The sequence below is a fragment of the Poecilia reticulata genome, chromosome 5 (assembly GCF_904066995.2).
Source record: "Poecilia reticulata chromosome 5, P_reticulata-male-v2, whole genome shotgun sequence".
Lineage (NCBI taxonomy): Eukaryota > Metazoa > Chordata > Actinopteri > Cyprinodontiformes > Poeciliidae > Poecilia > Poecilia reticulata.
The window spans coordinates 7209337-7221987 of record NC_088834.1 but is presented as its reverse complement, the minus strand read 5'-3'; the positions used below and the strand labels follow the sequence as shown (position 1 = coordinate 7221987).

Genomic DNA, 12651 nt, shown 5'->3' with positions numbered 1-12651 from the left:
TATGTATTCATCAGGTTATTAAGTGTGAGACATTGATATTCATTGTTTTTTCTCATTGATTTTGTGTGTAGCAGCACCAATCCAATATTAAATTTTTTTATAAAGCTCTAAACACCTTACAATTGTGAACTTTTCTCTCATATGGGGATAATTGTGATTTGTAGGGTTTCTGAATGTAGGGTTGGGGCAGGAGCAATCAGTAAACTGGGTCTTATTGTGTGGAACAAGCTTCTAACTTTCCCCTATGAGGCAGTCACTCTATTGGTTTTTAAGACTAGGCTAAACATTTTGTTTTGATTGGTTTTTTAGGTTTTCCTGACATGTCTTTAGCTATGCTTTTTAAGAATTTAACTGTTCCAATCAATACCTTTGTGTATTTCTGTTTTTTTTCACAAAAGTACACCTTTCATTGGTCTATAACAGAAAATCAAAATGAAAAATACATTTCAGTACATAGATTTGTGACTACAATGGGAAGGAATGCACAGTGCCTTGCAAAAGCAAGGCACTGTGCAACTCAAAAGAAAATTAATAAGCATGAATTAAGTTTGGGAATAACCCTCCCGACCCCACTGAGGGGCAAGGGTGAAAGAAAATGGATGGATGGATAAGTTTGGGAATGTATTTGGTGTAAAGAGGCACCATGTAAATGAAATAAGAGAATTACATGCAGAATAACTTTCATTAGTTAATAAAAGAAGGCTGGAAAATAAACTATTATGCATGTTGATTTTGAAAAACATTAGAACATGAGCACTTTTCTCAAATATTCATTGCAGTAAGATCATGTACGTTTTTCTTAAATCCATAAAATCTCATCATTACGTATCACCAGTTATCTCAGCTTTTCAGTGTGTGGTGCTAATAACACTGAGGTCATGGGTTCAATTCCCATACTGGCCACTTTAAATCTGAAGTCTGTCAGAACTTCAAAATAGAAAAAGGCTGGAAACTCAAATATTATGCATGTTGATTTTGGAAAAACATTAGAATATGAGCACTTTTGTTAAAGCCTGTTAAGTTCATGCATGTTTTTCTTAAATCCATGGAAACCCAACAGTATGCATGACCGGTTAGCTCAGCTGGTTAGAGCGTGGTGCTAATAACGCCAAGGTCATGGGTTCAATCCCCATACTGCCCAATTCAAATCTAAGGTCCTCAGAAAATTGATGCTTCAAAATAGCAGAAGGCTTTAAATTGAACCATGATGCACATTGACTTTGAAAAAAATACTAGAAGGTGTGCATTTCCCATGAAAATGCAAGTGTCAATGCGGAAAGATTTTGGTGAAAATGGCAAAAGCATTTGAAGCCAACTGCTGAAGACTTGAAGAAAGGTAAGAAATAGTTCATGCAGTGTGAAAAACCCAGGTAGAAGCCAAAATTAGCTAACTAGCTAAAAAAACCAAATGATAGCAAATAGGCTACCACTAGCATGCTGGGTTACAGTAAATTCCATGACATGTAAAAAAAAAAAAAAGAATCCATGCCTTTTAAGGCTCCTGAGATATCAACATTTGTTTGGCGGCATCGTTTAACACGGTGACTATAAAAAACATGCTACATGCAGTATGAAAAAAGCAATGTCAAAAGTTCAAATTATTCCCAGGTGTTAAACAGCATAAAAGCTGTTAAACTGCCCAACATCAAAATCGCCACTGCCTTGTGTCCTCCATGACAGCTCTGAAACTGGATCATTGATTGCAATTAATAGGCAGAACCTGAAACATCCACTGTGAAACACAACGGACATTTTATATTGTAATTCTCAATTCTGCCACAGGATGGAGCGGTTTCCCCCATGGGGAGAAAAATTAATAAAAAGCTGAATATTATAAAAAAGTATGAAGGTTATGAATACCAAGAGATATAGCCGGCATTAGGAGACCAAGCTGAATAGAATAAAAGTTGAATGGTGAAAATAGCACAAAGTATGCAGAAAAAGAGGCGTGGCGAAATTTAAGGAGCAACCAGAGAAGTGGAACCCGCATTTAGTGTGAATGCTGTGGGCATTCACACTAAATATCATTAGACATGGCTGATGCTAAACAGTACCAGGTGGTGGTGTGGAGTTGGACTAACAGGTACTAAAGCTAAATACTAACAAATATTCTGACTGTAGTTTGACCCCACTCACAGGGAGCTTTACGGAAGGACATGGCAGGAATTATCATCATTATATTATTATAATTATATTTGGCACAATGTGATCAAAATGTGTGTTCGGTAACCTTCCGCCCACACACACACGCACACGCACACACACACACACACACACACACACACACACACACACACACACACACACACACAAGCTTTCCATAGACTCGCTTAATCTCTCATCTCTTACTGTATTTATTGCTGGTGCAATCCTTTTAATTTTTGAGTGAAAGTTCGAAGGTCGAGAGTGACATCACTATCAGTCATTCATCATCTCTGTCTCTGTGCTACATACTCACTTTCACTGAGACACATGCACAATGGATTTGGAGAAAGAGCAGAACCCAAGGACAGCCTGTAACACCCAGAAGCCCTCTGGCTGTGCAGGACAGTGTGAGTGAAAAGGGCAATGTGAAAAGCTTTCCAAGGGAAGTCTCTGTCTTTGCCCCCAGTCTGGCTTCTCTTAGTATGTTGTGTATTTAGGTACAGCTCATGACAGACAATACTTCAGGATACACAGATGGTCTGACCCATGACGTTAAGATTAACAAAACATCTGCTTCTCCAGCAAAGCTCAATCAAGAGACACACAAACTATTGGCAAGGCACATGCTTTACGTAAGTATTTGGTAGTAATATTGTGACTAAACAACTATTTTATATGTATTCTCTTTCTCAATTAATAGACCATAACAACATAAGGTCATTTGGTTTAATGTAGCAGACATGACTTTAAATCACAACTGTATTAACATTCTTTATTCTAGTTTGTCACATATTCACATACAAAGTTTTCCAAGAGCATGTGACATCACATCATACATGACAGAAATGTTTAAGTAAAAATGTTAGCTTACATGGCTGATTAGATAATGTACAATGATCTTTGTGGTGTTTCATAGCAACTCAGATGTGGTTTAACTGATGTACAATGATTTGTATTTCTATTAATTGAGTTTCTGCTGTTTTTCTTAGTAAACCAATGGCAAATTCTACAAAGTACATATAACATCATTGTGCCACATGGCCACTTGGTCTTCTCAGTCCTTAAACATTTACAAAGTATTGTTTAGATGAGAGGGAAAGAAACCTCTCAACATTATGGGAAATCTTCATGTTTAATCATTTCTCCTTTTTTTTTTATGTCTTGAGCCCAGAGGCAGTCCTGGCCAGTTTGTCGTCCTCCACAAGATGGTGCCATGCATGAGCGGTTGTCCATGTCGCCCATAAACTGCCACTATTTGAGCCTTATTGGCAGGAAGGAGAAACAAGAAGAGAAATGGAGGTAAGCTTTCAATGATTTACAAAGTGAGAAATAAACTCCTGTTTGTAATCTATGGTTTTGCTGGTTTGCTTTTATCTGTTCAGCAACGTACTTTCACTTGGTATGTGAAAGGCAGCAGGAAGATATTGTTAAATGTGTGCAGACTTAATCTATGTGCAATGACTGATTTGCATTTGCTACAGCATGAAAATAGCTTAGAGCTATATATTTCCAAAGCTGCAACACATTTTAAGAACGCTCCACTGGGTGAGAGCAATGTCTGTCTGTACAATGCGTGATACAATAACCTTTAACATGGATAAAGAGTGGCTAAGGACAAGGTTCAAATGCTCAATCCCACCTAAGGCTCTACTAAAAAGTGGGTCTAAAATTCTCCATATTCCACAAATCTCCAGAGAATCCACTATGAAGATGTCACAGATTTACTGAGCTCAGCTATGGCAGTTGTCCCCAAGGTTCAGGCACAAGCAAAAATAGAACTGTGGTGATTGACAGGCTCAGAACCAAAGACAGATTTTTACGAAGCATTTTTTTTTTCTTCAATTTTGAGTCAAAGGTCATTTTATGGTTTGAACCAGAAATATGCAAGAAACATCTATTATATGAAATAATATTTTCACAACTTTGGACGTCAAATAGAATGAATGTCAAAAAAAGCTACAGCAATAGAAATATTACAATGCTGATAGAGGGTGAAATGGATTCTGACTTTCATGTTGTTTATGCCACATTTTGGCTCTGCAATCTGAATGTAGAGGTCAGCTCCAGATTGGTTACATCTGAGTCCAGGGTGTTTCATTTGCTCTTCACAAACCACAAATCACATTTGGATCACTCTGTTTACAACTCCTTCCCTGATAATGAACCCATCCTTCAATCTTTTCACAAATGATTGCCTTTGGATTCAAACTGTACCTTCTTGCAGTTAAACTGTAGATCTCGTTTACAACTGAAATCATGGAGGCCAAATCTAGGCCCACCATATTTCTGTGGCACTCCAGAGGGGGGCACAGAAATAGAACTTCAAGATAACAGTTGTGTGTTTACATATTGTTTAATCAGTCAAGTCAAATCGGGTTTTATTTGGGCAGGGCCAAATTACATGTTATGAATAATGGTAAATACTATTTAACCTTCAGAAGTACAAATCAAATGCATAGAAAGCGCTATTGTAACAGTTTGTTAATAGGTAATTTTAGCAATAAATTCTGCCCCATCTGGCCCTTTGAGGACATTTATAATCTTGATGTGGACCAAAATGAAAATCACTTTGACACCAATGCTGTAGATCATGAAAACCTCTCAAATTACATTTCTCAGCACTAATGCTTTGTCAAGCTTCTTGACATGTTGCTCTTCTGTCATGTTGGCAGCTGACATCATCATTAATATGTCCCTGGCAGAAGCTCAGGGGTCAGGAAGTCCAGCTATGAGATGGTTTAAAATGATGACCAGGTGCTACTTGGCAGTGTAATTTCAGGCAGTGTATGTTCTATGTGGTGCTGCACGATAGGACAAAAATAACCACAGTGCAATTTCATTCTCTCCTCCCTAAACAGTGGACAAAACTGGCATTCTCCTTCTATCACGCCGAGTTTGGCAGCAGACACTGATCTCACCATATAAATACTGCTCTGTCCACGGGTGGTGTCAAAACCCAAGGTTAAGTCTGTTTGTGCTGGCAGCATCATAAAATATGTGCTTCTGTTTCAAATCAGTCCAGGAGAAGATGAAGTTGTACGGGGCACTCCACGTAGCGGGCACACACATGGAATGCATAATTTCATCCAAAGACACATTAACTTTGAGACAGCTAATGACAGCGATAGAAACACAGACAATTCTGATTGGTACAAGTTGAAGCGGGTGGAGATAGTTGCCAAGGAGAAGTCCTGAGTAAGAGGTGTGACACGTGTGCGTCACTGTTTTTTTTTTCTTTTTAAATATACAACTCTACCCTCCTCTCTTGTGCGTATGTCTGTCCTTCAGTCCTGCCACGTCAGACAGCATGTTCCGGCACCCGCTACCATCACGACCCCCATCACCAAGGATAAGTGGGTGGGGGCCTCCGCCTGTTTTCCTGTTTTGAAGATCACTGTCAAAGTCATGGCTCCACATGTAATGAGAGGAGGAAAATATTTCTGACCGCTACATCTCCCTCTTGTCCACAGCTAGTCAGCAAGTGCAAGGATGTTCTGTCAGCACATGCCAATCTGAATGTGGAGAGATACACACAAACACATGCAAACACATCAATGCAGAGAGGTGTCAAGTGCTTTGAGTGGTACTGTACCCGTCCTCTGAATCAGCTGTGAAAGTAAAATTGTTGTAGTAATAAATAGACTTAAAGTGACATTTAGAGGAGACAATCTCAATCAGTAGAGCGAGCAGAGCATGACTGCACATGCATATAAACTAAACAAACAAAAAACTAAAAAACTTGCTTGCAGAATCAAATTAATAATAAATGTATGGAGGCCTTGCATCCTGTGGTACTGTGTTACATAAAGAAGGAGGCAACTAACTGTTTAAAGACATCATGTCATAAAATTTACTATAAAGCACAATCAAATTTGATGTAATTTATCAAATTAAATCTAGAATATATCCCCTCTCTCACTCCATTTATTTTCGATTGTTGCTTAGTATATTTTTTATATCTTGTCAATCCCAGGTGAGTTTAGTTATGACAAGGCAGGGGGATCAAATATTTATATATTTCAAGTCACATGTAACCTTTCAGAATTTCTTTTAACCTTATTTACATAGATTAACCACTGAGAGACAGTGTTAAGAGACACCTGAACAAACAAGTAAAATGCATAAGTCAACACAAAATACCAAATAAAACATTAAAAATAGAAACAATCATTCATTGATACCATCTCTATTCATCCATTCATTCATCCATGATCTTCCAGGGTCAGCAGCTTAAGCAGAGAGACCCAGACTTCCCTCTCCCCAGCCTCTTGGGCCAGCTCCTCCAAGAGAACCCCAAACCGTTCCCAGGTCATGGGAGAAACAAACTCCCTCCAGTGTGTCTTGGACCTTCTTCGGGGTCTCCTCCTGATGGTACATGCCTGGAATACCTCACCAGAGTTTCCTCTTCATATGGAGAAAACTTGTCTCCGAGTCCCTCCTGGATGACTGATCTTTTCACCCCATCTATAAAGGAGATCCCAGACACCCTGCAGAGAAAACTCATTTTGGTCGTTTGTATCTATGATCTCATTCTTACAGTCACTGGCCAAAGCTTGTGACCATGGATGAGTCTAGGAACGCAAAGCTTCGCTTTGCAGCTCTCATTTCACCATGATAGATCGGTACAGCGCCCACATCACTGCAGATGCAACAACCCCCCTATTGATCTCCCACTCTATTTTTTCCTCATTCACTAACAAGACCCCGAGATACTTAAGCTCCTCCACTTGACGTATGGCCTTTTCCTGACCCTCAGTTGAAATCTTCTGAGATGATTTCACACCCTTAAAATGGACCTCATGAAAATTAAACCTACATGGTACTTCCTAACCTCACACTGCTTTCAGTAAACGCTATAATTAATTTTGCCATAAAATAGACTCAGTAATTGTTAACCCGGTAAGCTGCATATTAATTAATAATATTTACAGTAATTTATAATGGCCCCTCCAACACAGACATAAACTGATGTTTCCACAAGTCAAAGTTTACCAGGTTGAGTTTTATGTTTGTAAAGTTTTGTGCCAGGCATTTAATTTGGAATGTGCTTTTGCAACTTTTACATTGTGCTCACCCCAACCCACATCTGTGATCCCCAGCCCCACTACTTCCTTGGTCATCAGTTTAGATTATATACATGAGTTTTTTGTTATATGCTTTTTTTTTCTTGCTGTTGCTTGCACAATTTTTGTTTGCTTTATTAAAGTTAAGGGAGTTTTCATCATGGGCTCAGCTTCAGAGGGGTCTAGTTGTTTATTGCTGCTTACTTGTGCCACAGGGGCAAAGGGAACAACTGCCAGACTGTGATTAATTGTTTTCAAACTCTGTCCTGCAAGTAGGAAGACGTATTCATTTATTTGACTAAAACCAATAATCACTTGCATTTTTGACTTTCATTAAAACAGAGAATATTTAATTGGCAATTACAGTATTTAATTAAAGCTGTAATTGCCAAGTGTTAACTGAGATCTGCATTTCGCCGTCAGTTACTGTGACAACTGTTTAATTGTCTTTCTCTGCTCAGGGTCCTCAGTTTATTCAACGGCACTCACCGCCCCAAGGAAGCCAGACTAAAAGACAGGTTGTATCAATATGTTTATATTGTCCAAAAAAACCTAAAAGTTCACTTAAGATTTACAGCTTTTAAAATAAGAACTGCAAAATTAAATCACAGAATATCTGCTGTATTTATTGTTAGTGAAACCATATAGACTGTGCTGACCCATTCTTCCCTATCTTAATAGTGGCAGTAAATTATATCACATTATGTAGTGCTGCTGTTATTGAACTTCAACGGCTCTACGTTTTGCTCCAAAATACTTTACAGAAGACATTTGATCACAAATCTAACTGGGCTTTTCACACCACTGTGGCAAATTCTTATGACATAATTTTTATATGGCAAATCCTACTTTAAAATGAGCGAAGCAGTGAAAAGATTACAAGATAAATCTATCACATGAAATATGGTTGGTAGACCCTATTATCACTATTTCATTAATTTCAATAAACATGTTCACTCTGACAAAAATACGAAGTTCAGTCAGTGATGCTATCCACCTTTATTTGTGTATATATTCAGAATTACTCATCAAAAAGGCAACAAATCAGTCGATGTTCAGCTCCAAACTCACCGTTTAGAAAATTACATGGGCTGAAAATGTTAGAACTTGCCACACTGGGTGACTGGAAGAGAAATGGTTCACCAATTCATGAAATACTGACATTAAATTGGAGTTCAAGAGTTCTTCGGACTGTAATTTTTGAAGAATGGTGGCTCAAGCGTCATGATATTGGGATGTTTAGTGATGTATTGTATTGGGTTTTATTCAAGAAATCATGGATGAGTTTGAACACATAGAAACTCTTGGAGAGGTCTTGTTCTCCTGTGCTGACAAAATGGCCTTGGGTGTTTCAGCAAGACAACAATCCCAAACATACCAGAGAGCAAATACCATCTGGTTTAAACCAAGATAATTAAAGTTTTGGAGTGGCACACCACAAATCCCCAATCTTAATTCAACAACTTGTGGACTGACAGCACATATACTGTTTTTGAAGAATATAAGACATGCAAAGTAATTTTGGAATGTACTACAATCCTCCTGGGCTGGAATACATGGTTAATAAGTGCCAGAAGATTCTCTATTCCATACATACAGATGCAAAATTCTGAAGAATTTTTCTATTTAAATGGTAAACGTTTGAATTTGTAAAGAAAAAAATACAGACAGACATTTTCCTTTTTCCTCACTGTCTGTAGTGATAACAAATTGGATACATTTTCTTCATGCCTCAATTTAGAATAGAAGTCAGATTGCCCAGTGTAATAGAAACAAGCACGAGGATTTCTAGCATTTCTCACTTTTTTAAAGGGTCTGCCATTATTTTAAACAAAATGAGTGAATCATTGACAAACTGGTTTATGTGAAAAAACACCAGCAAGTTTTCCCATATTTATTCTTGAATAGTTAAGTGCCCAGAACAAATATTTGAAAGGTACATTTACAAGTTAGACATTTCAGTGTAATTGTTATTGCACTAATCAGCTATTTGACTGAATATTTTAGGTCACACTTCACAGCAGCCACAGTAAATAAAGTGAGATTAGATACAAGAGCATCACTACTAGACACGTTATAGAGGGGCTGAACTGCTGCACCGTAACCAGAAATAAAATGCCTAACCTCTCCTGCTCTCTCCTCTAAAAGTTCCAATTATTTGAACTTAAATGAAGAAAAAGGAGAAATGTCCCCATCAGTTTTACTCCAATCTAATGTATGCTATAGAGGGAGTCACAGCACGGAGTTTTGCCATCACTTACATCTACCTTCCTTATCATTTAACACCTTCCTATTTGGCAAATGCCAGCGTGTCATAGACAAGCCTAACTCCACAATACATGTATGCATTCTAAGGACTTTGTGCCAGCATTACTCAGTAAGGAGCATTAAGACATCTGAGCATGAGATAAATTGAATGGCTGGTGCAGAAGCACTAGGAAAGTGAGTTAAGAGCAAACAGATACCATGAAACATCTCCCATAGCCTGTGTTAGTAAAAGCAGCTCTATCTATCATCCTCCTCTTCTCTCTTCACCCCTTTAGCTCAACTGTCATTCTACCCCAAAAGGGAGCGATGGATTCTCAACCCAGCAAAAGTCACAGTTTTGAAAAAAAGCTATTTTGGAAAATACTAATGTACCATTTTGTCATGTAGTGTCTGATGTTTTGACTTCAGTAAGGATCAGTTTGCAAAATATCAGTTTCCTTGCATATTAAAATAAAGATATTTGAAATTCAGCAGGCTAAAAAAAAACTTTGATACTTGGATAGTTAACTCATTATTTCAAAATATTAAGCACATTATTAAACTTCACAAATGATAGAAAATGTTACACTCCTACAGGAAAATGAATCACAAAGGTATAACAAGAAAATAGAAATAGTTAAGTTGATGCCACCATTATATGAATTATTTGCACTTAACAAAAACTAATAATCATGCATTTTTTATTGCTTTTATAATGAAAACAAGACTTCTTTTTTTAATGTTCACTTTCTTTCACATTTATCCCTCTACTTCTCAAATTATGACTGTGCCAGTGCAAATTTAAATACACATAGTATCCGACGCCTCCGAGGCCCCAGTAAATAATACACTGCACATCATCACATGATGTTTGTTATTCATCTGTAGTCATGAAGAGATGGTGTGGTGTGAGTGCCATGTTAATAATGTCCTCCAATCAGTCATTTGTGGAACTGTAGTTAGAACTGCTCGTATAATGACACATGGGAGGAGATTAAAGGTGAGCTATGACCTTCCTGGGATTACACCCAGGCCTAGTAATCTGTTGAGACTGGAAGACACACTCTGCTGCATCTTAAAATATTCTGTCACTGTCTCCACCTGACCAGAGATCAGCGGAGAAAACATTCCCACACAGCAGCTGACGTTTACTACCGTGCCTTGACTGATGTCCTATTTGCCTCTTATTTCTCCTTGAGGCCCGATTTGAGTCCCATTTCTTCTGTTGACAAATTTCATCAGCTCGGGCAAAACAACAGTGGATAAACTAAATTTCTTTGTATTAAAAATCTCTCTCTCTCTCTCTCTCTCTCTCTTTCTCTCTCTACTCGCTCTCACAAAAGAGGAAAATTGCAAGATGTCTAGACAGGCTGAGACCTTGCGGGGATAAGGGGGGATGGTTGAGGGAGCTGTCCTCCAGAATCTTACGCATTGACAAATTGTCAAACACTGCCACCCTGTGGCAAACTGGATAAATGACAGGGCTTTCTTGTGACATGCAGCTCTCAGACTTGATAAACTGCTTTGAGGAAAAAGATAGGTTATCCAGTGATAAATACAATATGTTTTACAGCGAAACCTGTAATGTGTGTATCATGTGCAAGTGAATTATTCTGCCTTTTAAGGTTGAACAGTTTCCGTTACTCATGATGTTTTTTTAATGTGTAGACAAAATGGAAGACAATAATCTAAATTCAGCCTGATCTTCTTCGCCCTTTTCAACATTGTGAAAACGGTACGAATGTAAAAGCCTGGGGGTTGTGATGTGGCTCCTGAGCATAAATATTTAAGGAGTTGCAGGCAACTGGCTGGCCTAGATGTGAAATAAAAAACAGAATAAAGAATACTTTAATAACTGCCAGGTCAATACTGATAACAGAATCATGAGAGTTGTATTTTTTGATGTACATTTTCAGGATATCAACCAATGTATACTAATCCTCTGTGGCAATCCCAAAATTTAACCATGACAGACATGTTGTCTCTCTTCTGGTTTTGATACGGATTTTAAAAAAATTATAAAATGATTTTTTTTTAACTAGGCAGCAGAGCAGAAAAACCATGAATCATTTCTGGCAAAGAAAAAAAAAAGAACAGACCTAATAGCAAATTTAAAAAAATACTGCAGATATTATTTCCATTTTTTAATTAATTCACAAAATAGACTGCATTTAAAATCAGCAGGAAGACAAAGTTGATAGATCCCAAACACTGGAATTGTTAAATTTGATCATATTTTAGGTAGCATCTCTTGTAAATTCTACATTCATTGAAAAATGTCTATGTAAAAAATGATTACATGTTGTCTTCAAAATTTAACTCAAAGTTTAAAGTTTAATTTTATTACTTCATTCTCAGCTCGTCAAAGGTTTTGACAGATTTGTAACATGAATCAATATTTGAACTTTTTATCAAAGGCTCTCTAGTCTCTGGTCTTCTGCCCATTTCAGCTCGCCAGCTAAAATGTTTTATCTAAATGAAGTGAACCAAAAAAAAATCTCCTTTCTCAAACCATCAAGCTAGTGCCTGAAAAGTAATAAGTCTGACGTTTGGAGCCCTTGCTCTTTATTTAAACGCCATTCTCAGCTGCATTGGATCGTCTGTTATTTGACCAAACAAATGACAGTTAATGTTTTTTTCATGTTAAATTAAAATAATCTGTAATCATTGCAACTATTAATACTAGGCCTGTTGCAAATGATTATTTTAGTAATCAAGTGTTGATTATTTTTTAGATTAATGGAGTAATCAAATAAAAAAATAAGTATTTGTAAACACTGATAAAACAACAGTATTATCATCAGATGTGAATATCCCCAACAATTACTTTTCTGTAGATTGGAAATTAATGTTTTTCTTTTAGTTTTTTTTTCCGCAATGCAATCTTTTAATACATATTTGAGAGCATCCGGATTTAGAAAGTGTGACGTCACGTGGGAATTATCTACAGAGATGGAAAAAGGACTAAATAAATCAAAGAAAGACCAGCACCGACTTAAGAAAAGTCAATTGAAATGTAGATATGGGGGTGGGGAGGTGGATCTGTGATTTTTTTTAATTTTTTTATTTTATTTATTTTAGGGGAGAGGGGGCTGCATTTTATTGATACTGTGAGTTGACTTTTACTGAGGAGACATCACGAGCTTGGACGTAAAAATGTCCATGCTGACAGGCAAGCACACACACATCCGCACTT

At 37.4% G+C, this 12651-nt stretch overlaps 1 long non-coding RNA gene and 1 other non-coding gene across 2 annotated transcripts; both read left to right on the top strand.

Moving 5' to 3' along the window:
* The first annotated feature begins 1067 nt into the window (after positions 1–1067).
* On the top strand, positions 1068–1141 carry trnai-aau (transfer RNA isoleucine (anticodon AAU)). The gene has a single exon. It is a non-coding gene; the product is annotated as a tRNA-Ile (tRNA).
* Positions 1142–1395: 254 nt separating this feature from the next.
* LOC145551645 (uncharacterized) lies at positions 1396–10733 on the top strand. The gene is made up of 3 exons (XR_014087521.1): positions 1396–2777; positions 3317–3444; positions 5434–10733. It is a non-coding gene; the product is annotated as an uncharacterized LOC145551645 (long non-coding RNA).
* Positions 10734–12651: the final 1918 nt, after the last annotated feature.